The following is a 25,396-nucleotide window of genomic DNA, read 5'->3' on the forward strand; positions in this document are numbered from 1 at the left end:
TCTATGCCACCCAGAGGCAGTCTAGAATTTATGCAATGGCCTATCTCATAATTTAATTCCAAAAGTCTTTGAAATATTGATTAAAGTCCATTTTAAGCACACAGAACTTGTGTCTGAAACTGTCACCAGAGGTTGACGCCAGACCGTTAAACAGGGGTCTCCTGGAGAGGATGCTGGTGAGGATGGATAGCCCCAGAGAAAATGGGAATGAATTATCAGTTGGGTGGAAACTCTGATAAGAAATATAAGGGACTGCAGGAGCAGTTCCCAGCATTCAGTGTCCTGGATTTCAGTGTTTTCAGATCTCCAGCTATTCCAGGGCCAGCGATTTCTGCCCCCACTATGCTGATCTTCTAGAAGGCTGTTGAGGGCCTCTGAAGAATTTGGAGAGGCTTCCAGCAGCCAGCCTCAGAGAGAAAACATTCAGAGGTTTGCAGGTAACCACACCACTGAAACTGTTCCCATTTTTGCTGCTGTTACAGCCTGGCAGGGATGGTGAAGGCCTGGAGTCAGGAACCTTGCTGAGCTGTGCATGTGGCTGGTTGTTGAGTCATGCTGTTGTTGCAGCAGCTGTTCTGAGTGCTACCTATCTTGTACTGTGCTGGGGCATCTCGGCAGTTCTGAGAGCATCTCCTGTCAGGCTGTCTGCTGTCTGTGTGAGTTGGAACCCCATAGACTAGTCTGGCTGTCTGGCCGTCACATGCTCCAGGTCCTCAGTGTTGGGAAGACACCATCTTGGAAGCATTTGTGTTTAGGACTTTAAATCACTGGTCACTGCTTTGTGTGAGGTAACTGGCCATTTTTGGCATCAGTAACTCTTTGTTTTTCCCTAGTTTGTTAAATAAATCTCATTATTGTTGTTCTCTGAACCTGTGTAGTCTTGCGACTGTACGCCCAGGGAAAGAACTCTGACAGTGACTGTAAATTATTTGGATACTGTCAGTATCCAAACTATTTGGGCAGTTTTAGTGCCCCTTGCTACTTTGTGTCAAAACCAAGAATTTATATACATATTTTAGTAATTTACTTTTTTAGTTCCTTCTTCTTTATGATCTCCCTGATACCTTCTGTGGTACAGGAACCCCTTCATGGTCTTCTGGCTAGTGAGCCAAGATTTTAGATCCCGTGCTCTGGTGCATATTCATTACTGCTGTGCCTGTTTCCAGGACCAATCTGCAAGAGGATATGTAGGATAAAAAGAAACAATTAGGCATTTACATATACTCTTGGAATTCTCTGAACAAAGAAGAATGTGTTCCTTACTTGAGTTTTTTAGGAATAGCCACTGCTATTGTTACTGCTTTGGGGTTGATTGAGGGTGGGGTAAAAGACAAATGGAAGACATATATATATATATACACACACACAAATAGAGAATTTTCTCTACTTTCTCGAACACAGAGAAATTTCTCTACTCTCTATGACCGTCAGGAGCCCCTTTACTTTTCCTTACTCAAGAAGTAGAGAACTTCTCTTGGAGCTTTTTCCTTTTATATTTGATTCACAGTCCAAGCTTTGGTATTCCTTTGAGCTTATTGCCAAGACATACCAGAGAAGAAACACATCTCTGATTTGGTGGTACTTAAAGTTAAATGTGCCTGCTACCATTTTCTTTTCACAGTCCGCTGAAAAGAGCTATCAGGACTTTGACAGCTCTATGCGTTGTATCCAGCATTTTTAGTTGCTCTGGAGAAGAAATAAGGCAGAATGTGTTTATTCTAGCTTGATTGGAACCAGAAACCAAGGTTTAGATTTCTTGAGTTGCATTTATCAAATCCTGAAAGTTTGCTTTAGTTTAGAGTCTAACACAAATGTCCAAACAATAATAGGCATGTAAGATTAAAGTAACAAAGGTGCTCCAAACCAAGATTTCAAATAACCTACCCATGACTTTATGAGTTTCTATGGTAGGTGTTTTAAGTGATTTTGATTTACAGATAAGAGACAAAGATACAGAGATAATAAGCAACTTACTCAGGTCACAGGTAATAATTGATGTGGTCAGATTTGAATCCAGGTGTCTGGTTCTACAGACAAATCATATGCTTGTTCTTAGTTCTTTATTTTCTCTTTTTCTTTTGTTTCAGTGCACACGATATTGCACTTTTATGGGAAAAACACTGAGCATAATAGCTATAACTAAAAGCATCTTTTTAAAAAAAATATTTATTTATTCATACAGAACTGGGGTACAGGCCAGAGATGCGGAGGGTGAGAGGATTCACCAGAGACAGAGTGGGGAGCAGAACAGGCAGATCTATGAAGTATACTGCTGAGGGGAGCAGCGGGCGGGCCAGGAGAGGTCTGCCGTGCCATGTGGATCACCTCCCGGGCAGGTGGGAATCGGACTCATGCGGAAGTGGTTTAAGCTTCTTTGTGCTGTGCTTTAACCCACTGCGCCACCAGGGAGGGCCCACTAAAAGCATCTTATTCTAAGTTAAAGACAGAGCAAAGATCAGTGGGAGAAGAAGGCATATTAACATTAAGCATTTGGGCAATCAAGACAATTTTAAAATGTCACTGTTACTTTAATATTATATTTGTATCATTAGAATTAATTTAAACATGTCTCCTTGCAGACTGTTACAGCTGGTGCCTGCCCTCAGGGGGTTGCTGTTAAGGATAGATGACCCCGGGAGAAAATGCTAAAATATACCGCATTTTGGGGTGGGACCAACAGTAAGAAATATAAGTGATTTAGTTTCTTCTCTTGGGATTTAGCATTTTCCCCACCTTCAACATTTAGGGTCAGCAGATCCTTTACCCGAGGGCACCAATCTTGCTGTTGTGGGCCTCTGGAGGTGGAGGTCTCCAGCAACCAACTTGGGAAGGAAAAGTTCAGAGGTCATGCATTTAACTAAGTGACTGAAACTGTTCCCTTTTTGTTGCTGTTACCGCCTGGCAGAGAAGGTGAAGACCCAGGGCTGCGTGCCTTGCACTGGGCTGCGTGAGGGTGGCTCCTACTTGGGTTGTTTGGCCACTACAGCTGCTGTCCTAGTGTCGCTTGCCTGGTATTACTCTGTGGCGTCCCAGCAGCTCTGGGAGCATCTCCTGCTGTCCTTGTGAGTTGGAACCTGGCCTAGGGTCTGGCTGTGGTGTGCTCCAGAGACCGAAGACACCATCTTGGACACGTGACCTGTTGTTTGGGAAGTTGCTCCACATTCTCAGAAGGGGAGAGATTTTAGCTGCTTTGGTTAGGACTGGAAAACACTGGATAATACTTCAGGTAAGGAAAAGGCCATTTAGGTCTCACAACTCTTTCTTTTCTCTGGTTTGTTAAACAAATCCCATTGTTGTTCCCTGAGCCTGAGTGATCTTGCAATTGTGTGTGGGGGGTGAAGAACCCAGACAGTGACTAGTAAATTATTTGGACAGTGTCCTTAGACAGTTTTGGTGTCCCTTGCTGACCTCTCTCATCCTTATTCCTTAGATTTAAAAATAATTGATGTTAAGTGGAATGGCATATAGAAAGTAACAGTTTTGTTAAGAATTAGGCTCTGCAGGCCCTCCCTGGTGGCGCAGTGGATTAGGTTGCAGCACTGCAAGCTAGCTGCAGCTGCTTCAGTGAGAGTTTGATCCCAGCTCCACCCACATAGTGCAGCAGACCTCTCCTGTCTTGCCTGCTGCTCCCCCTCAGCAGTGTACTTTGTTGATCTACCTGTTCTGCTCCCCACTCTGTCTCTGGTGAATCCTCTCACCATCCCTGCACCTCTGGCCTGTGTCCCAGTTCTGTATGTATAAATAAATAAATCTTAAAAAAAAAAAAATCTTTTAACTAACACAATTAATAGCTTTCAGTTATCCATAACAGTAGTACTCAAAGGCACTAGTTTAGTCCCATAAAAAGTAAAATGTGGGCCCTCCATGATGAGGCAGTGGGTTGAGGCACAGTGCTGTAAAGGCATCTATAGCTACTTGCAGGTCGGGTTCAGTCCCCAGCCCTGGAAGTGAACCATGTGGCGTCAGACCTCTCCTGACCCACCTACTGCTACCCTCAGCAACAAATTTCAGTCATCTGCTTGTTCTGCTCCCTACTCTGTTTCTGGTGAATCCTCTCACCCCCACATCGCTGGCCTTTACTCTAGTTTTTATATGCATTAATAAATCAAACTTTAATAAAAAATGTAAAATTTGTGTGGTGGAGCTGGTCTTGTGCTACTGTGAGTATGGAAATTGGAAGTAAGTGTTTAAGGATTTTTAAGGCAATTAGAGTAATTTTATGTTGTTTAATATAATAATTAGAATGTGGACTTGTTTTTTATTGTTATTGTTATTTTACTCCTAGAGCAATTAATTTTAGTCTATTTTCAAAAGTACAATTAAGCAGTAGATTAAAAATTAAAACAAACAACAACAACAACAAAAAAAAAAACCCAACAGTTCTTTACCACAGTTTGAGAAGTGCTGCCCTAGAGCATAGCAACTGCTTTCTAATTTTATAGAAACAATGAAAAATAATTAGAACACAAATTCCCTATACGGTTTACTTTATTCAGTGATTTTTTTAAGGTTTGAAAAAATATGCCTAGAATTTTAAGGAAGTTTGTATTTTTTCTTGAAAGACAGATCCAGAAAAATATTCCCAAAGCTGGTTCTGAAGCTGCCTAAAAGGTGTTATTTATAGAGATTGTTTCATTTCTTTAGGACTTTATTTAGGCTTGGAGCGTCCAAAATTGCTGTAAGGCTATAGCTGTAAAGCAGGGAAAGCTCCTGGTCTAGGGTTTCTCAGGGAGTTGGAAGATCTTTTGGAGAATATGGCATTTAATTTTAACCCTTACAAGTTGAAAGGAAATGAATACAAAGAGAGGGATGTGATGCAAATGCAGGCCAACACATGTCCACCGTTTTCCTTATTGCTCAACTCAGTCAGTGACAAAAAGCTCTTACTATTGTACTTTTGTCAAGTCAACTAATACCTGACAATATTGTTGTCTGCTTGCTATATAAGTATTAATGTCTAGTTCAATAAAACCATCAACTAATTTTCAGAAAGTTCCCTTAAGTGTTTTGGATTAGGTGTTAATATAAGTTGTGTTAACACAAAAACAAAATGGGTTCTAAAGAACTATCTCCAGTACTGGAGATGTGTATGCCTTGTGATAAAGTCTTATAGCATTTAATCCAGAAAAACCTAAATTTGCTCAACACTTTTTAACTCTTATTGATCTACTTCTCAGTATTTTATATGAATATATTCAAAGTCTTTTAGTCTATTTGAGCTACACAATTCAGTAAAAGTTAAGTGAATGTTCTTTGTAAGGTAGGAAACACAGTATTTCATCTTGGATTTACTGGGCATTCTTGGGCTAGTCTGACATTTCTCTAAGTGTGAGATCACTTCCTGCTTAAAAAAAGAAAAAAAAAAACTTAAAAAAAATTCCTAGTTTTTCTAGTCTGTATTTACCAAGCTGTGTAATATATTCTTAATTTCCCCCAAGTTATCACATCCATGAGTACCTGAATTTTGTAACCCTTTCTTGTGGACTAAAGTTCCTACTTCATAGAACAATTAACAGTATAAAGTTGTGAAAGTAAAATGTTGTACAGTAAGCATGTGATAAATGTTAGCTGTTATTATTTGTTCAGGGGTCATGCTGTGGGGTGACATAACAGAATGAAACTTTATATGTCCTTGTTCTCTTTGAAACTCTTTAGCTTGTTCAACCATGGGTACATAACATTAGTCAAACTTACTTCTATAAATGGCTTATTGACCTTTTAATCTTGCTGTCTATATCTCAATTCTTACTACTTGTCTTAGGTAAAGGACCTCAGTGTTCACATTCTCAATCTCTTTTATCTTTTGATACCTATGTCCTATGGCATGCAGTAGAAGAGAGAAGATTAGGATTGGATATGGGACTGGAAACCGTTTGACAAACCCTTATCTTCTAAACCAAGTATCATATAAATGAGAAATTTGTTTCACCAAATTAACAACTAGAATCAGCAAAGCTGGTAAGTTGCAGTTAAAGAATACAGCAGTCCCCAAATTATAATTTTATTTTACCAAAAACGGTTTCTGATAAACTGTAAGTCAAATGTAAACAAGAAAAAAAAAAGGTGTTGAACTTGCTTATTGTAAACAATTCCATTAACATTATATTGAAAACATTTTCCCCAAAGAAATAAATCCAATATTAAAAGAAACCTAAGGAAAACAAAATTTCAAATATTTAAACCAACAAATTATTCTAATTAATGAATTGTCAGTGATCATATATGTAATGGCTTCTTGGGGTTGCTTTAATAAGTATCACAAAGTTGTTGGGTTAAAATAACAGAAATAAATTTTCTCATCATTCCAGATGTCAAAGATCAAAATCAAGATGTGGTCAGGGCATGCTCCCTCTAAAGACTAGTAAAGACTGATTTCTTTCTTCTTCCTGCTTCTGGTTCCTCACTTGATAGAGATATTCTAATTACTGCATCAGTTTTTACATGGTCTTATTTGTGTTTCTTCTTTGTGTATAAGAATATATAGCATTCAAGATGGTTTCATTTTGTGACCCTTAGTATAATTAACTTGTGAAAATCATTTTTCCAAGTAAGGTCATATTCACAAATATGAGAAACTAGTATATAAAAACATATTTTTGAGTCAGTCAAACTATTAAAGTTTAGAAAATGGATAATAAACTGAGGGACAGTAAGAAAAAATTTAGTTAAGCATTACTAAAGTGTAGATTAGGGTAATGAAATTAGTATCTGATTATACTTCAGTAAGTCCAGTAATTTTAGCAAAGCAGTCTACTAAAGAATTATGATATCAGTGAAATGAGAATGGTACTCTGTAAACTTTAAATGTCTATCTCTTTTTTTTTTTTTTTAAGATTTATTTATTTGTGCATACAGAACTGGGGTACAGGCCAGAGGCTCAGGGGCGGTGAGAGGCTTCACCAGAGACAGAGTGGGGAACAGAACAGGCAGATCGACGAAGTACACTGCTGAGGGGAGCAGCGGGCGGGTCAGGAGAGGTCTGCCACGCCATGTGGTCACCTCCGGGGCAGGCGGGAATCCAACTCATGAGGAAGCGGCGTTAGATTCTCAGTGCTATGCTTTAACCCGCTGTGCCACCAGGGAGGGCCTAAATGTCTATCTCTTAGAAGATTCTTTATGTTACTGTGTATAATTTCCATTATGTTTAGCAGATAGTTTCATCACTGATAAAATCAATTTGAGTTGAACACTTTTGAATCATTAAGAATTGGTAGTGTGAATTTTTATAAATGTATAAAAAATTATAAAATATAACTCAAAAATATTAACAGTTAAATGAATACTTCCATGGTTGAAGAATTAAAAGTTACCAGAATCACTTAGGGACTTATTTATTTCAGTGTATATTCCCATAGGTTAATATGATTCCATATTTTGGAAGAAGTCCCACTTTAATGAGCTTAAAAGGGATAAGAAGATATTAAAGTCTCAAATCTTGGCCTGCAATATCACAGGTATTTTAGAATATCAGTAATTTGAAACCAATTGGCTAAGCAAACTAAAATTAATTACCTATTTTTCAGAAGATAATTAATACAAGGAACCTGAGGCCTTTCATACTTACTTGTCTAAGTTAGATTTTGATCTGGAAAATTCTCAGCCACCCTCAGAATAAATCAGAAAACTATCATAACTTGCCCTTAATTATGTTCATTAATATTCATTTAGGAAAAGTGTATCATAGTTTCTATTTCAAGAACAAAAGCTGAAATATTAAACCTTGTTTTTTGCTAGAACACTTGGCTTGAGGCTAATCTTTTCAAGACCTTTTTTCTGAGGAGATTATTGTGCTCTAACAGTTCAGTTGTTGAAATGTAACACTTTTGCCCTATTGTATAATAAACAAATTCTCTAGGGAGTATATTATTTAGACCAAAGGTGAATGATTTTTAACTTGATTTAGCAATTTGCCCCATCGTTTTCCTAAGACCACATCACAATGGGGAATTAATGAAGGGATATGGATCAAAACAGCCATCAACAGTGAATGCCAGTGGCTTAAAAGTCACTGGTAAAAATCACCAGAACCCTAGTCCTGAACAGTAACATTAGCATACTTTTATTCAGCACTACTATGTGTCAGCTACTGTCAACACTTTATATGCATTAACTCATGTAACCCTCATAGTAGCTCTATCATTAGCATTCTAGTGTTAGACATGAGAAACCTGCGGACCAGTGACAACTTAACAATGAGAAAGTCAAAAAGCAAGATTATGAACCAGGTGGTCTAGCTCTAGAGTCTTCTCAACCCCTTCAAAATTACCTTTGACTTGATAGACAGTAAACACTTTCCAAACCATAACAGTATTTGAAAATATTATTTACATAGCTGCACATTCTTACAGTTTTACTGTAATTTATTTCACTATTTTTTCTGGATTTTTTTGCTATTATTAATTATATTTATATAGGTGTCAGACTCTTTGATGACTTTCTTTTTTAAAAGTAGAATTGACAAAATACAAGAATATGAATTTTCTAAGGTACTTGATACACAATGTCAGAAACTTCTAGAAGCTTTTATCAGTTTACAACCCCTGGTGTACTAGTGCAATAACAACAACAGTAAAAGGCCTGAGCGAAGGCACAGAAGGAGAGGACATGGGTTGTTTTGGGGGAGACCAAGGAAGAGTGGCAGAAGCTGAGCCCAAAGAAGTGGGCAGCATTCAGACCTTAAAGGGTACAGGGAAGCAAATAAGCAGCTATTGAGCAGCTCTAGGTTCCAGACTTATATGTCACAGTCCACTTTCTTATCGGAAAAGAAATCCTATGGAAGGATGAGGCACTGGGAACAAGATAATCACATCAGTTGTAAATAGCTCAAATATATTTTGTATATGGCATATCCAAATGACTATTTTTTTATTTTTTTTTTTTATCTAGGACTTAGAAGTCAGGACTTGTGATGTAGATTTGACAGTTATTATTATATAGTAGGTCACTAAAAACTGGTTGATCCCTTCAAACTACATTCCAAGGTGAAGAGAAGCCAGAGCAGAGCGACTTGGAACAACAATATTAAGAGGAAGTTTTATAATCTGACTTGTCTGAGCCAAAAAAATTTTGAAATATAAATAACTGTAATTTTGAGATAACTAGCACTAATCATATAATCACATCATGGTTCTGAATTTGTGTAGCAATAACGCCCACCTCCTGACTGACTCATGTATACATATCAAATGGATTTATAATGTTGTAAGAGAAGGACCCAATAATTTTGCCTGTAAAATATATATTTAGGATTTAAGAAATTCAATTCTGCACTAAAAAGGAAAATTTTATAATAAATTAGAATAATATGTACATACACTCATCTCAAGAACCAGGAATTTGAAGTAATTATGAAATTTTAAGAAATTGGTATAATTTTGCTATTCTTTAGTAGGCAATCATAAAAGACACCCTCCCCTCTCCCCTCCCCCACACTGAAAGACATTTTCTTCAGGAAGCATCCATCCAAATGATGTAGATTTGTGTGCTTTGCCACCTTGTGGTCACTGTGGTTATTTGCATGACTCCACCTATACTGTGGCTGGAAAATTTTCTTTGTAAAATGGCTACATGTCTTTATATATTTAATTGACAGTATCAACAAATATGTTAGTACATACTTGAATTACTTTGAAAAAATGATGACCATGCCCAAGGTGAATACCTTTCTAATGAATTATTGTGGGCTGATACATCCACTTGAACCTTTTCTGGACCTTGCTAATTTTTTCCCCACATTTTATTACAGTAATTATTCTGATACAGAATAAATGTTAATGAAACTAAGAAATGTTATTATTCTTGATAGTGCAAGTATTTGCACAATTTGTCTACATTTTACTAAAATTTGAAAGAGAAAATAAACTCATAATTTCATTTGTATGGAATATGACATACTATATACACATATACACACAGAGACATACATAGTACTAACTAAAACAATTTTTCATAAAAGTCAGAGTATCCATGAACAGCTAAGTTAAATACCACTTTCTGTATTTCCATTTCAATCTGTATGAAACCAATGTGCTGGAGAAATAATCTTTTAAATGTTACTAGAGGTTCAATAGTCATTGCCAGAATACTAATTGGGTACAGATGCATAGTTAAGAGGCTCAGGTTCCTTGCAATATACTAATTATAATATATTTCATTATACTTCTGTTTCATCGACTGACTCCTTTTCACAAGAGATTAGATTTTCCTGTGTTTGTAATTCTACAAAATATTCAAACATTTGTCTTGGAAACCATTCAGGGAACTTCATCTTGGTTTTAGTGTTCTTTTGTAGGCCTAAACAAAGATTTTTCCAGTCCAAGTCACTAGTTTCCTGTATCTTGAGGCAATGAACTGTAGTTTGAGCAACAGTTTCACGGGAATAGTCATTCTTAAGCTTCATTTTATTATTCAAAATGCAGGTGATACTATTAAAATGTAGCAATCTGAACAGCTGAACTAAATTTTCTTTTCTTTTCTTTTTTTTGCATTACAAATCGTATATACATTTTACTTACTAAACATTAGTCACAGGGTTAGTAGACTCCATATTTACTCACATAATTCAACTGAAGAATCCTTGCAAGTTTACAAGAGTAGTAAGGGCCCATTTACAAAAGTCTGGAAAATACACAATCTTGAGCATAAGAGGAAATGCAGGGAGAAATGATTATCATTCTATCACTGTTCTAAGAAAGCCAATCCAACTTATAAATCATTTTGGTGTTAGGTCTCTAGTTTGCCCTGCATAACAGGCTATGAAGAATCATTGTGGCTCATGTGTTTAATGAAGAAACAATTTCCTCCCAAACCATCAAATAGCCAGGGAACGTATTCTTCTTCACATATTTATTCCTAATTTTCCATCAACTTTAACTAGAATAGAGGAGGAGGAGATTTCTTAGAGAACAGACCATCCACTGCTATATATGAGAAATGAATTGCACTTGTTAAACTTCTAATACTGAAGGTCAGTTTCTCCCTCATAGAGCCTTTGCTTATGTGATGAGGATGGTCATAATAGGAATGCAATGAAAAATATGTGGCTAAAAAAAGGGACCAGGGGAATCATTTTTGTTCACATACCAGAAAGATTTAATGTAAAAACAGCCCATATAATGTAACTTTCACTCACATGCAAATCACATTATATGTGATGCAATAAAGGAATAGTTTAATTAAAAAATATATGCATTCAAGAGAAAGCTGATACAAGTCCCAGCTTGACCACTTCTTGTTTAGGCAAGTTATTAAATCTCTCCAATTCTCAGTTGCCTCATACATAATATAAAAGCAGTCATACTTGCCACAAGTGGATGATAAATTGGAAAATATTCATAAGTAAGTATACTATGCAATAGTTGGGATAGGATAGAGTATGCTGTAGTAACATCGAAACCACAAAGTCTTGGTGTTTTAATACGAAGAGGTTTATTTCTTGCTCATATTCAGTCTAATGCAAGTCTAGTGAAGTTCTTCTCCCAATCTGGGTGAAGAGATCTGGATTTCTAGCAGAACAAATGGGAAGAACACACAACAGAAAACATACCCCATGTTCATTGTCTGCATAGGATGAGGCACGTTACATCTCATGGCTATTGCTGATTTGTTACATGATCTGATGTAGAGGCATGGAAACTAAAAATGCAGAGAAGTTCTTGGAACTATAAAATCCTCTATTATAAGCAACATATTTTTACTGTAGGAAAGTTAGAAAGGATACATCTTAAGCACAATCCTATTATCTTTTCAAAATTTCAATATCCTTTCAAACATTTCTACATATACATCCTCATATAATTTTAAATGAGTACACAGGTTCTCAATAAATGCTCTTTTCTTTTCCTTTGGTGACTACAGCTATTTCTCTTCATCGCAAGAAAAATATGCAAATTAAGAACAAGAGTAATATTATAGAGAGAAACTTCAATCTGCTCTAATTTCCATACAGGGTACATCACTTACACATCTCTGCCATTACTGGAAACAGATTACTTGTAATACAACTTGTGGCCTATTTAGAAGGTGAAAACCCCTGGAATAGAATTTTCCAGAACAGTTAGGTAGTGACTGAAGGAGTCATTTAATTTGTAATATACTTCCCCAACCACCCATGTTGCTATCCTAATGTTACATTACAAAGTAGCTATATGACTTTCCCTATTTCCTGATGTTGTTTATATAGGCAATAAGTCAAATTGCAGCATTCAGTAAATCCAATGTTCCTGTTCAAAACAAATTATGATGCAGCACATAAGCTTTTTTTCCTTTCTCTGGTCTCACATCAAATCAGGTAGTTATTATAAGTAATACAAAACAAACACTATATTTTAGAAAATTACAGAAAATAGTATCACTTCTTACCGTGTTGCAGATATATGTGACTATTTAGAAACTCTAAATCAAAATTCAGGTGAATTGCTATTTAAACTGAATTGGGTGAAGTAAGACTAATTTTGTAAAATCATCTTTTCTAATTTTTAATGCAAAAGTAAATGTTTCATTCTATAGAGCAGCTACAGAAATGCACAAACAAGACAAAACCAGTCCATTGTGGTGCTGGACTAGAGACTTTACCTTTTAACCCGAAGAGTTCATGTAGCCAGGTTTGGAATTAAGGTTAAAATTGAGAATGAAAGGTTGGAAGTTGCTGGAGCCTGAAAAAAAAAATAATGTCCCTATTCAAACAACATTATAATTGAGGATATGTTTTAGGAGGTTTGGAACAAACCAGTGATGAAACATTGTAAAACTGAGGATCCAATAAACTTACAGTATAGATCTGGAAGAACTGTACTATATACCGTAAGTAGTTTGAATTAACAGGGATGAGTGAGGGAGATTAAAAGTAGATATAGAAAGGAGAAAGAAAAGGAAGAACTAGAAATAAACTGATGTGCAAAACCAAGGTTAAATGGACAAGTAGTTGCTCTAATTTCTGTAGAATTTTCTGTCTCAGCACAAGGTCACATATAACTTATTTGAACTTTATTTTCACAAGCTTGTTATATTATTACAGTAAACATTTTTTTTCTTCTGCTGGTTAACTGAATTTTTTACTTTTTCAAAGACACACACACATACATATTTCATTCATTTTCTTGGTGTTTCAAGAAAGCTTACTATATACATAACAAATACAGTATATTCTTGTGGAAAGTATGAGAATAAAGGAGTCTCATTCTATCCGACTAGTGTGACTTGGCACAACCAAAATAATTTAAAAAGTGTCTTTTTTCCTTTGCATATTTTTAAAGCAGCATCTCTAAACAATTTTTTTTTCTGGGTATTTATAGAAGAGCAATAAAAAGGTATAATTCCTAACCTGGAGAGGTTTAATTGCAGCCGTGGAAGTTCAGTCTAGGAAGTCTAGATGGTTCTGTTTTAGACTAGAAATATTTCTGCTTTTTATATATAAAAAAAGAAATATTTCTGTTTTTGAAGTGAGGTTGTAAGCAACTTAGAATTGATTGTTTCTGCTATTGGCATCTGTATTCCTGTGTGCACTCCCTTATCAATATATTGATACATTTCTCATTCCTTAATTATGCAAGAATGCATCACCAAACTCAATTATTTACCAGAGAATCTAGTTGTGTGTGTGTGTGCGTGTGTGAAGAAACCAGATTCACTTGTGTTTTGGTCAGTTTGGACTGTTATAACAAAAATATCATAGATTGGGAGGCTTAACAGTTCTGGAGGTTGGGAAGTCAAGGTGCTGGTTGGTTCTTTTTTGGTGAAAGCACTTCCAGCTTAGTAGGTACCTTGCTATATCCTCACAAGGTTGAAAGAGCTTTGGTTTCTTTTTCTCCTGTACCTGCAGAGTACCAAAACTACCACGGAGATTTCACCCTGTAACTTCATAGAGCTTAAAGCATCTATTTTCAAATACCTTCACATTGGTAGCTGGGGCATCATATATGGATTGGGTGTGGTGGCCACACCCAATTTGCACAGGGTCACCATTAGAAGGAAATTTGGTTAAGATGAACCAAGCATCTGACTTCTTGGTAAAATTTCACCTAAAATATAAAAACCAAGCATGTTCTTTTGCTCAATTGAAATTAATACACTTCAGTTATCTTTCTGGAAATCTAATCAAAAGGAGAGTTCCAACCCTGGGCAAATTTTCTCAAAAATTCAAATTACTCCAGTGACCTACATCTTTGTACACTGTAAGCAGTCAAAAAACAAGATCATAGTGTGATAAGGGTAGAGATACATGATGTTTTCAAATGGTTCTAGCTTTGTAAATTATTCAGTTCTGCATATATTTATTGAATCCCTACTCTGCATTTTGCAGTTACTGTGCCAGATAGCAAGGACTCAGTCCTTGATAGATTTTAGTCTAGAAGATGAAACAAAGGAGCAGTATGTCAAACTTCACAGAGATAATGGACTATTGCATTTCACAGAAATCTCACACTGGAAGGAAACTAAAGCATCAACTCAGGCCTTCACAGACAGAGCTGTAAAGTTCAGTTTACATCGCAGAGAGTCATGGATTTGGCAGGACAAACCTATGGCTTCTGATATTCATCTGAGCATTATTTATTTGTCACAGAATCAGTGCATGTCATGGACCCTAAATTCATCCATCAATTTGCTTGCTAGATGTATTTAAGTTCTTGGTTTTCTTATTTTTTTCCCCAAAGAGTAACTATTTTATTTTTAATTTTAAATATTTTTACATCATTGTTCATTTTTGTACAATATATGCTTTTCTTAATTTTTAAAGCTAGGTCCTCACTACAAAGAATATTGTGAGGATCCAACTTCAACAATGCCCAAGAAAATGCTCTAAAAATTTTAGAGTGAATTTATAAGCCATAATTACTGGCTCAATATATTTTATTCTGACTCCTAGAAGGCAGGAAGGAGTCACACAAACTGGTATCCTGATAACATGGACAAACACATGGTTGATGTAAAGTACCAGATTGTTAGATTAATTAAATAATGTTTAAATAGGGGAGAGGGAAATGCAAAGATGGGCTTTCAGAAAGGAGTAACTGAATAAATTGTTCTGATAACAAGTTTACCTCATAGCAAGCTATCCACTCATTACAAATGACTGAAAATCATGCTTTCTATGAAAACATAAATTGTATGTTAGCCTTGCCAAGTAAAATCCTAGTACAATTTTGCAGGGGTAAGTATGTAGTAAGTGAAAGAAAAATGGGTGGCCTGATACAAGGGTTAATACAACATTTTAGTGCCTTTGCATTTCACATAAACTCAGATTGAACTTCTACCAGTAGAAAGACGTCCCAGTCTCCTCAAAGGTTCCTTTGAGGAACCTCTCCCTGTATCTCTCCCTGTACGTGTGAGTCACTTTCCTGTGGCCAGCTCATCACAAAGCCATGGGTCCTGCTGCAGCTGCTTGGGAGAAGCTCAGAGTGGAGGATAATACTTGGTGTCATTGCCAGTTCCTCCAGAATCTTAGAATTTCAAACCCTCTTACCCTTTTTAAATTTTTTTTTCTTTTAAATCTCTAACAAGTGCCTCAGTCAATCTAGAACATATTTATTCACTTGTTACTTTGCTTAACTCTCCTTTTTTGAGCTCTCCTTTTGTATCTCTAAATACACAGAACATTAATATTTGTTTAAAAGGCATGAGTTTTTAAAAAATAAGCCTTACGTTCCACAGGTGGCACCAACTGTGCAGTACACAACTGCCAATTATTTGAAAGAACACTCTACATTTAGAAAAGGTTCAGAGAATAAAAAATAATGGTAATTAAAAAGTTCTTGCTTAGGATTAGTGCTGGCTATTTTCTGTTTGTCCTCTAGATCCCCACTGACGCTCCTGGTGCTCCAGAAGGCTGTGCACTGCGTCACGTGTGCTTTCTGCCCTCTGGCTTCCATTAGCTTCAACTAGTGGAAGAAAAGAGTAGCAGAAGAATGGAGTGATGGAAGGTCTGGGGAGTGATGTTCTGGGCCCTTTCTCTGTAGATACCCCGCAGGCTGCCTGAATTTCCTTAATACAGGACTCCACTTTCAATATTCTTTTCTTTTTTAAAAAAAAAAAAAGATTTATTTATTAGTCCTCCTTGGTGGCTCAAAGGGTTACAGCACAGCACTGAGAAGCTAAAGCCACTTCAGTATGAGTGTGATCCCCACCTGCCCCGGAGGTGACCACATGGCGAGGCAGACCTCTCCTGACCCGCCCGCTACTCCCCTCAACAGTGTACTTCATCGATCTGCCTTTTCTGCTCCCCACTCTGTCTCTGGTGAAACCTCTCGCCACCCCTGGGCCTCTGGCCTGTAACCCAGTTTTGTATGCACAAATAAATCTTAAAAAAAAGGGGGTACAGCCAGAGGGACGAGGGCGGTGAGAAGCTTCACCAGAGACAGAGTGGGGTGTAGAACAGGCAGATCGACGAAGTACACTGCTGAGGGGAGCAGCAAGCAGGTCAGGAGAGGTCTCCAGCGCCATATGGGTCACCACTGAGTCTGGGGATGGAACTCGAGGCAGTGCTGCCTCCTAACCTGTTGCGCCACCAGGGAGGACCCTCACACATTAATCTTTATGCAACCTCTAAATTAGAATTTGGGTTACCACATCTTTTCTCTCCTCTCTCTTTCCCCCCTCCCCAGGGAGAATCAGTAACAGCTCTCCTTATTGTGAGCTTCAAGGTGTTGTACTATCTTTTCTTTTCCTTCTGGGGCTTTTACATATACAGAAAAACTTAAGCAAAATGATATAGCTGATTAAGATCTGTAAGGTTAGGAATTTTGGACTATTTTGCTCAGTGTCTAGAAGGGTAGGACAAACAGCAGGCATTCAATACTTATTGAATGAGTTAGTTTACGTCTAAATTTTTAAGAAAATTACAATTGCTATATGGGTAAAGATAATATTTATGATTTGCCAACATAGAAATTGAAAGTACATTCATACATGCATACAAAAAAATCCATTTTTACTATATATACAAAAGAAAAGCCATCAATGAAGGGAGTGAATGGCAGTGCCCTAGTGGAGATAACTGAAAAAAGATGTTTGCTACTCATGACTACACTGCAAACAATAGAGTTTATGCTTTATTTTGAATGCTACCGAAAGAAACATGTCTACGATACTTTATCGAATAAACAATTATTTTACTAGCCTCCATGGGGTCTGTACTGCTCCTGAAGGTAAAGGTACAGTGATGAATAAACTGCTCCTACCTTTCCTCACCCTGTGATAATGTGATTCCATACCTAGTAGTGTGGCAGTTGAATCCTGAGTATTATGGTAACTCAAGAAAGGATTATCTGTTCCTCCTCTTACTATGTGTTAACCGGAGAGTTGAGTAATAAGGGATATTAGCCAAGTGACCTTACTGGGCAGGTGAAGGGTGTGCTAGTCTCAGGGGACAAGAACATGACCAAATGTGTGAAGAGTCAAGGGATAATTTTGCTGTAAGTTGGACACAGAGTTTGAAAGAGAGACTCTAGAGAAATAGGGATGGAGAAGAAGTAAGCCCATGACAGGTTACAGCAGGCAATTTTGAATGCCTATTGTTGTCCTACCCTTCTAGACACTGAGCAAAATAGTCCAAAATTCCTAACCTCACAGATATTAATTATCTATATTATTTTGCTTAAATTTTTCTGTATATGTAAAAGCCCCAGAAGGAAAGGAAAAAAAAGAGATAGTACAACACCTTGCTGCTCACAATAAGGAGAGCTGTTACTGATTCTCCCTGTAGAGGAACAGTAAAACAAAACAAATATGCAGTTATCTAGGTAACACTCAAACTCAGCCAAAGGCTGTTGAGAGAACAAATTGAGTGAATGGGTAAAGTAAGCATTTACCTGTTGAATGCAATGTAATCTCAAATAGAAGTTACATTGTTTTTCTTTGGTAAAATTTAAAAGAACATCTGTAAAAGTAAGAGAGCCATGGAAGCTAAAAATTAAAGTTGAATCCAAATAAACAAGGGACCAATAGGTCAAGCAATGTTTGATGTTTCCATTTTGCTAACTTTAAAGTGACAACTTACATTGCCCTACTGGTGTGGGAATGAGGCACCAGACAACTACGTGCAACTAATCTAAACAGAATTTTTAAATGAGAAAAGACAAAAAAGTTATTTGGGCCATATAACTTCTATGTCCTTAGTTTTAATAAATGTGTACTATTTAATCTTCAAGAAAATTAAGACTGGTGGTTTGACACCAGCAGATGGCACCCTAACAAAATAATTTGTGTGCCATAGGTGAACTTTTTACAGTCCTCTGTACATTCAAATGAAAGACCAGCTCACTGTATCCAGACAAGCAGGATAGAAAAGAGAACAGGCAAAGAGAAAACTTGCTTATTTCTTAGATAATTTTATTTGGGGAGGTAAAGGCAGAAAGAACATTTTCCTGACTATTCTTTATTTTGTGAACACACATTAAATTATTTTAAGAAATCCTTCAATAAATCTACATAAAAGTCCAACTACAAAAACAAATATGATTACAAATGAAAGGAATAAAATTGACCCATATATTTTCTAGGCCCTCCCACCCTCCTAAAAGAAGTTAGAGGGAAACAAATATTTTTGATTGCTTCAACTGTCAGAGAAAAAAAAATAACTTTTTTGTTTTGTTTAGATTTTTATATTTTAATTAGGATAACTTATAAATGTTAAGTCTGAACTGAAGCTGTGTGCCACAAAACCCATTTCAATTTCAGACCAATTCAGTATGAATTGTTCGAATTAGGTAATTGGCGTTTGAATGCCCTCCTTATTTTCCTGTGTTAACTATTTTAAAAAGCAAATACAAGATATTATGTGAAGGTCATGATAAATGATTTTCTAAAAGAATGAGTTTATTTCTCTTTTAGAAAGAGTCAGACTTGCCATTTTTTTCTTCCTATTGTCATTCTTTTACTTAATTTTGGCATTTGAGTTAATAAGTCAAGGAGGTTTACAGTTTGCTTATATACTTTATCTCAGGAAGAGTAATGACCAAAGTTACCAGCTGCTTTTCTAAGCCTTCTCTAAATTTTCTAACAAATATTTTTTTATCTTCTGAGAAAATAATAATGGCTTATAGTTAACTTTGCAAATGACTGTAATAATCAAACTTCAGTATAGAAACAATCCCAGTCAAGTCCTCTCCCTAAAATGAAAGATCCAGGTGTGAGGCAGTGAAAATAGGCTATTTTCAGGAACAATCCACTTTCCTGCTGCACTTCTGCAAAGAAAGACGGGTCTGGGGGGGAGTTGTGGGTCTGGCATCAGCGTGGTCATGAGAAGACGTGACGTTGCTGTGAAGACCAATGAGGTTGAAAGAACAGCAGAGATCATTGTTTCTCTGCCTTCTAAAAACAAAACAAACAAACAACAACAAAAACCGCCTAAAAATAAATCCATAATTCCATTCTCTTGAAGACCTTGAATGAAAAGAAAGAAAGACTAAATAGCTCTACTAGTTATTTAGGGATTGAGTATGCGGTAAGAAATCAGGGTTATTTGCTTGCTAAGGCAGAATGGTTGTTGGAGGCAAGTGCTCTTGTGTGAAGAAAGCAGTTTACTTCCACCAAAGCTTCAGATACAAATGAAGCCAGCACTTGGAAGATTGAAATACAAGATGAAGAAAGTGAACCCACCTTGAGAAGATCTTCCAGTTGCAAATAATGGTGAACATTTATGGAGCACAACCTATGATTTAAATTTTCTGCTAGCATTTCACATTATTCAGTGACTAATGCTTATAACAGTCCTTTTTAGTTATTCATTGAAGTACATTGTTAAATTTGGTCAGGCTTTTACGCCACCAGCTTCTGTGGCTATCACCTGCAGCCTTGAATATGGAATGTGTGTGGGAGCGTGGGCTTGGGGCTCGGGTGCCTGATGGCCTGATGGCCTGATGGTGCGCACCTGGGCACGGTGCAGGCATGCGGGAGTGTGCGTGCCTGGGCCTGGAGGCTGAGGCCATAGGAGATGGTCACTCAGATGAAACAGCTACAGAGGTGCAGCTGGGAGAGGAGGAGGCCAAGAGAGAGCCCAGAGAAAAAGTAAAAATTCGCTGGTAACTGGGAAGCCAGATTCCCGTTTCCTGCTCCCTCCCCCATCCCCAGCCCCTCACCCTGTGGCCTGCAGGCTTGCCGGGCAACAATTGATGGAAACAAACAGTAAAGCCTGAAAAAGCCACTGTGGACTCTCCTTGATCCATCCGCCTGGATCAATGGAGAGGCTGCCTGTGCTTCCTTGGTTATAATTGATATATATTTCAGGTGTGCATCACTAAAGCAATGTTTGTCTATACTACCTATACTACCTTCAGTTCATCAGTAAAAGGCCAGTTCTGGCACCTTCTAGGCTGAGGAATCTGCAACATGAACAGCTTCAACATCAAAATCACTCGGGTGGTCTGGGTCTACTTTTAACCAACCTATACCATCTGTCCAACACTTTTTTTTTTTTTTTTTTTAATGAATTCTGTGAGTACTGACTGAACCGTTTTCTGGGAGAAGTCCATACCTTGCTCCTCTCACCACTGTCTAAATAAAGATGGAGAGACTGAGGTTTTATGTAGCAACATGAGAAGCTGCTTTTTCAGCAGAGGAACTTTCTGGGTTGATTACAAGAGCTCAGCACTGGCACCTTTTTCACCACCTGGAAATGTGGCTCACTTGAAGTTACCCAGAGAGCCAAAGCAGCACAACAGATCTGTCAATGTCTGCTGAAGGGGAAAGTTTCCACTCGCCAAGAGAGATGTCAGGTAAGAGTGCTCCCAAGCATTGAGAGGCCTGGCTGGAAATGATACAGCAAGTAGAGGATGAGTGAAGGCAGCCAGCTCTTTAAGCCAATGCAGGGAGACTGCTTTGGGCTGGCTGTGAAGGAGTGGTTCAGCAGAGAAACCCTAGGGCAGCTTCAAATCAACAAGGGAGGTTTTTCTCTTCACCAAAGGACCCTTGCATACCTACAAGAGAGGTGCTATCAGTTTGGGTCTCCACCTGCTTGAGTACCAGTCTAGCCCTCTGAAGTGACTTTTATTTGGAGTCTTCTGGCCAAGTGTTAAGTTATCGCAAGTGTTAAGTTATCGACATCATTTGTGAGTGTTCTATCAGCAAGCACCTAATGCTGCCTGTCCTGCCTGCTGACTTCTTGGTCAACAAAGAACCACGTGAGATTTATTTTCTTTACCTTTCATTTAAAAAAAGATTTTATGTATTTTTGTATCGAAGAACTGAGGTGTAGGCCAGAGGTGCTGGGGGTGAAAGGATTCACCAGAGACAGAGTGGGGAACAGAATGGTCAAGCTACTGAGTACACTGCTGAGGGGAACAGAGTTGAGGCAGGAGACATCTGCTGTGACATGGGGGTCACCTCCCTAGCCAGTAATCAAACTCAGGCTGTTGTGTTGGGAAGTCGCAGTTGGTAGCACTGGGACTTAACTGTAGGCCACCATGAAGGCCCTTGTTCTTTCAATTCCAAGAGAGGATGGTTCCCGCTCTTCGAAACTCTCTTTTTACAATTCACTTCCCATCAGCCCAATTTGTTTTCCCACTTTATCCTAAAGAACTCCAAGGAGGGAAGTTAATAAAACCGTTAAAGAAAGAAGTTGGGTAACTACAGTCATTAGCTTCTCTGAAGTTTTTTTCCCCCTTCTGTGTATTATCACCATCAAGGCTAGGCTGATGTTTAGCAAAGAGCACCTGTCAAAACAAAAGAAGAGTTTCACACCTCACAGTTTCAAGCCCCAGGTAAGAAACTCAGCCTGGTGGATCGGCAAAGAGGAAGACAAGAAACCTGAAACTGGAAGACTTGGAGTAGAGTTAAATGAGTTTCCTCTGGGTACCAACAGGCTTTTGTTTAACACGATTAAATCCTCTTTGTTTCATTACAGACATCAATGTGAAAACAAACAGTGTGATCAAGATAAAGGCCTGGAGCAGCATTCTGTTTCTCTTTCTCTTTCTTCTTTTTCTCAGAGAGCTATCACCACCTCTCAGTGGACAGGCTTAAAGGAACTTAACTGGCTCACAGAAAATTGATGAGCTGAGCTGAGCTGAGCAGGTGTACAGGAAAGCTTTGGGCTTGGGGCGAGGGAATGGGAAAAAGTGTGAAGCACTTATGTCCATGACCAGATCGAGTGATAAGAGAACCAGCTTTCTTTGCTATCTAATTAATTATCTTTCTTTCCAAAACACAGCCTTTGATTTTAAGAAGCACCAGCAGGAGATAAGACCTAGTCCTAGAAAAATACAACAACACCTGAAAATGCATAGTAGGGTGGGCCTGGGCCAGGTGAGGATCCAGGGAGGATGAGGAGGGGAGGAGGGAAAGGTTACCATGACCAAAACAAGGAAATACTGACCTGTAAAGACAACTGTCGATGGGACTGAGTCAGGTAGACCACAAAATTAAAATTGGTGTGCTGTCCCAAAGCAGCCCTTTCTTTATTATCAAATTGCTTATTGTATTGTTATGCAACACTAACTCCTCTCCTAAACAAAACATGGGCATTGTCAGCGTAACAGCCACAGCTAGTTGACAGAAGTTGAGGTCATCCATATACACATTTTAATTACCTCTCTTCAGTCAGGAGCATCATTAGAAGTTTATTATTACCAGCCACTATCTTGTGATCTTAATTGGCTTCCTTCACAGACTACACCATGAAGCCAATACCGGAGCTCTGGCAGCCTCCCAGAGAGAGTGACCAGATCGGTGACACATTACACTGATACTGTCTTCAGCTGAATAACAACCACCAGTTTAAGTTTTAATGCTAGACATGAGGTGGAAGCTTCTTTTAACACCTGTATGCAGAGATGTTCCTGATTCCATCGTGTTGAAAAACACACTGAGAGGTAAGTGATTTCTCACATAACTTTGTTAGGGGCATAGAGACATTATCTGTATGTAGCAGAGAGATATGTCACAGAGCCAGTGATGCTTGGAGTCTGGTAAAGTGAGAACGAAAGCGTGCTTACCAAATGGAAAAAGCTAAATCCAGTGGCCCAGCTATTAGCTCTACAGCATGGCACGTGGGCATCTGGCTGCTTAGTACCCAGAAGGTATGGAAACACGCTTGAATTAATAGTTTGCATTAATAATATTGGATCTGAGCCAATACTGGTTACTAACTTTCCAAAATATTGCATTCATATGGGGAATGATGGCAAATTTTGAGGCTGGGGGAAAGAGAATGATTACAAAATAAACATTTTGTCATATCCTCAGGTGGGTGGGAAACGGATTTTTGTGTGTGTGAATAAAGTTGGTATCTTTGTGTTTGTAACAGGGTAAGAAATACAATCAAAAATCTTGAACACTGGAGTTCATTCTGGTCATGCAACCATCCCCTGCCCGGTAGGCCCATCACCAGTGCTAGCAATTTGAAAGAGTTTTGGCATCATTTTCACACGTTTTAATGATAAGCAGGGAAAACAAACCAGCAGAGGACAGCAACTTTAACCCCTGGCAAATCTCTATTTGCCCTTTGGCTCTCACTGGCTTTCTCTTGTGGTTTCTTCCTCTTGTAGCAGTTGCTTGTCCTCTCTTAGCTGCATCATCTCTGAGCAGTGTGGTCCTGCTCAGGTGTTCATGGTCAGGCACATGTACCCACACCTACACACCCACGCTCAGGTGTCCATGTTCAGGCACATTGGCCTGCACCCACGAACCCTGCACACCCTCAATGGTAACAAGATCAAAGCCGCAGGTGAGAGCCATAGAGGCTAATGGCATCAAAACCTTACCAACTGCATTTACTCTTCAACTTTCTATGAGACCGGGCTGATGAGCTCTGGGAACAATATTACTTGGAAACCTTTTATAGGTAATTATGCCATTGATTCTTGACCAGTTGGGTTATTATTTTCAGGCATTCTTAGAAAATGAGGCCAAAACACAAATATTCTAACTTTGGGTAATTATCACAATTCAGTCATGTCTTGAACTCTACCAAAAAAATTAAAACGATATATATGTGTGTGTGTGTGTGTGTGTGTGTGTGTGTGTGTGTGTAGATGAATTTTCATGCAAAATAATGTTTAGAAAGTTTGCTTATATTTTTAGGTAAGGATTCAAATAATAATGGAATTACCAGTTCTTGGCATTCTTTCAGAAGAGAGTTCTGTCATTTATCATGTTCTGTGGATTTAAGGGATACATCTATAAGCATCACTGTAAAAGAGCCTAGTAAATGAGTAGACTCTCAGGAATAAAATATTCCACTCAGTGACTTGAACTAATGTCAACATTACAATCTTAGGAAAAGAGCACCAGTCCATTTTACAGTTTCCCCAGATTTTGGACTATCTTAGGCTTAATACATCTGCTTTCTTTCTGGAATACGTCAACCCAAAACTTACTGGCTACTTCTCTGGGAATTTATACTTCACTTATTAGTAGCACTCAATCTTCTAATTGTAGGTATATTTTATTTAAAAAAATAAAAAATACATAAGTATATAAAAGACTAACTGCATTTATGAAATTCCTGGAATGTAAGGTCATTCCATGATTATTGTTATGGAAGTGTAATTTTATACCATTTTATCTATAGGCTTAAATTTTAAGACATGACATTCACATATTCTTTCTACAAATACAGCTGAATTCAAAATGAGAAGGATCTTGAAATAAAAAAAAATCTGGATGAAAAATTCATAACACCATAATTATCTGAGACAACCAAATATGGTTTAAACTACACGCAGTGAAATGGGGTCTAAATAAAATGCTTGTCTGCCCCAACACTACCCAGCTGAACTCTTGGCGGCTCCTATACTGGAGTGATCATCTTTTGCCTCCAGGAAAGAAAGGATCCCCTTCTCATCTTCATTTTGTTTTGTTTTGTTTTCTTTTATTTTGTTTATTTGATAAATTTCTTTTATTAGCAAGACATGAAAATTAGCTTTACATTTCAACTGTTTTTCTGTATCAAAACAGGATGATGAAAATACAGCTGTTTAAAACATACTGTGAGCAAAAAGGCAATGGAATATTATTTTTAAGAAGAGTTATCAAAATCAGGGTGCCAATCACTCTTAGAAGCAGGGTAAAAATTATTTGCACTTCAATATTTATATTTATATTTATAATAAGAAAAAAGTTTTTTTTGTGGAAAGAAGGTGCAGAAAAGGGCACAGTATTAGCTAAATATTGTACCTTAGAACATCAGTCATTTCCTTCTCAATAGTACTGAAAGGGTCTAATTTATAAGTTTTTCCATCTCCCTGTTATGCTGGTTTGTAAGTTCTGACACTGCTACTGGTATGTTAATGAGAAGCTAGCGTTCCATTAAGAGAAAACCATATGCTCTGCTGCCTACTGTGAAAGAGAAAGCATGTAATGTGGCTGTTGCCTTAGTAACACATTAATTCATTTTGTCAGTGTTGGCACAGATCATTTCATTTATAAGAAAACAAGTATAATAGTTTACCACATCTATAATATT

This window comes from Condylura cristata, unplaced genomic scaffold (assembly GCF_000260355.1).
Source record: "Condylura cristata isolate star-nosed mole 26May11 unplaced genomic scaffold, ConCri1.0 scaffold00013, whole genome shotgun sequence".
NCBI lineage: Eukaryota > Metazoa > Chordata > Mammalia > Eulipotyphla > Talpidae > Condylura > Condylura cristata.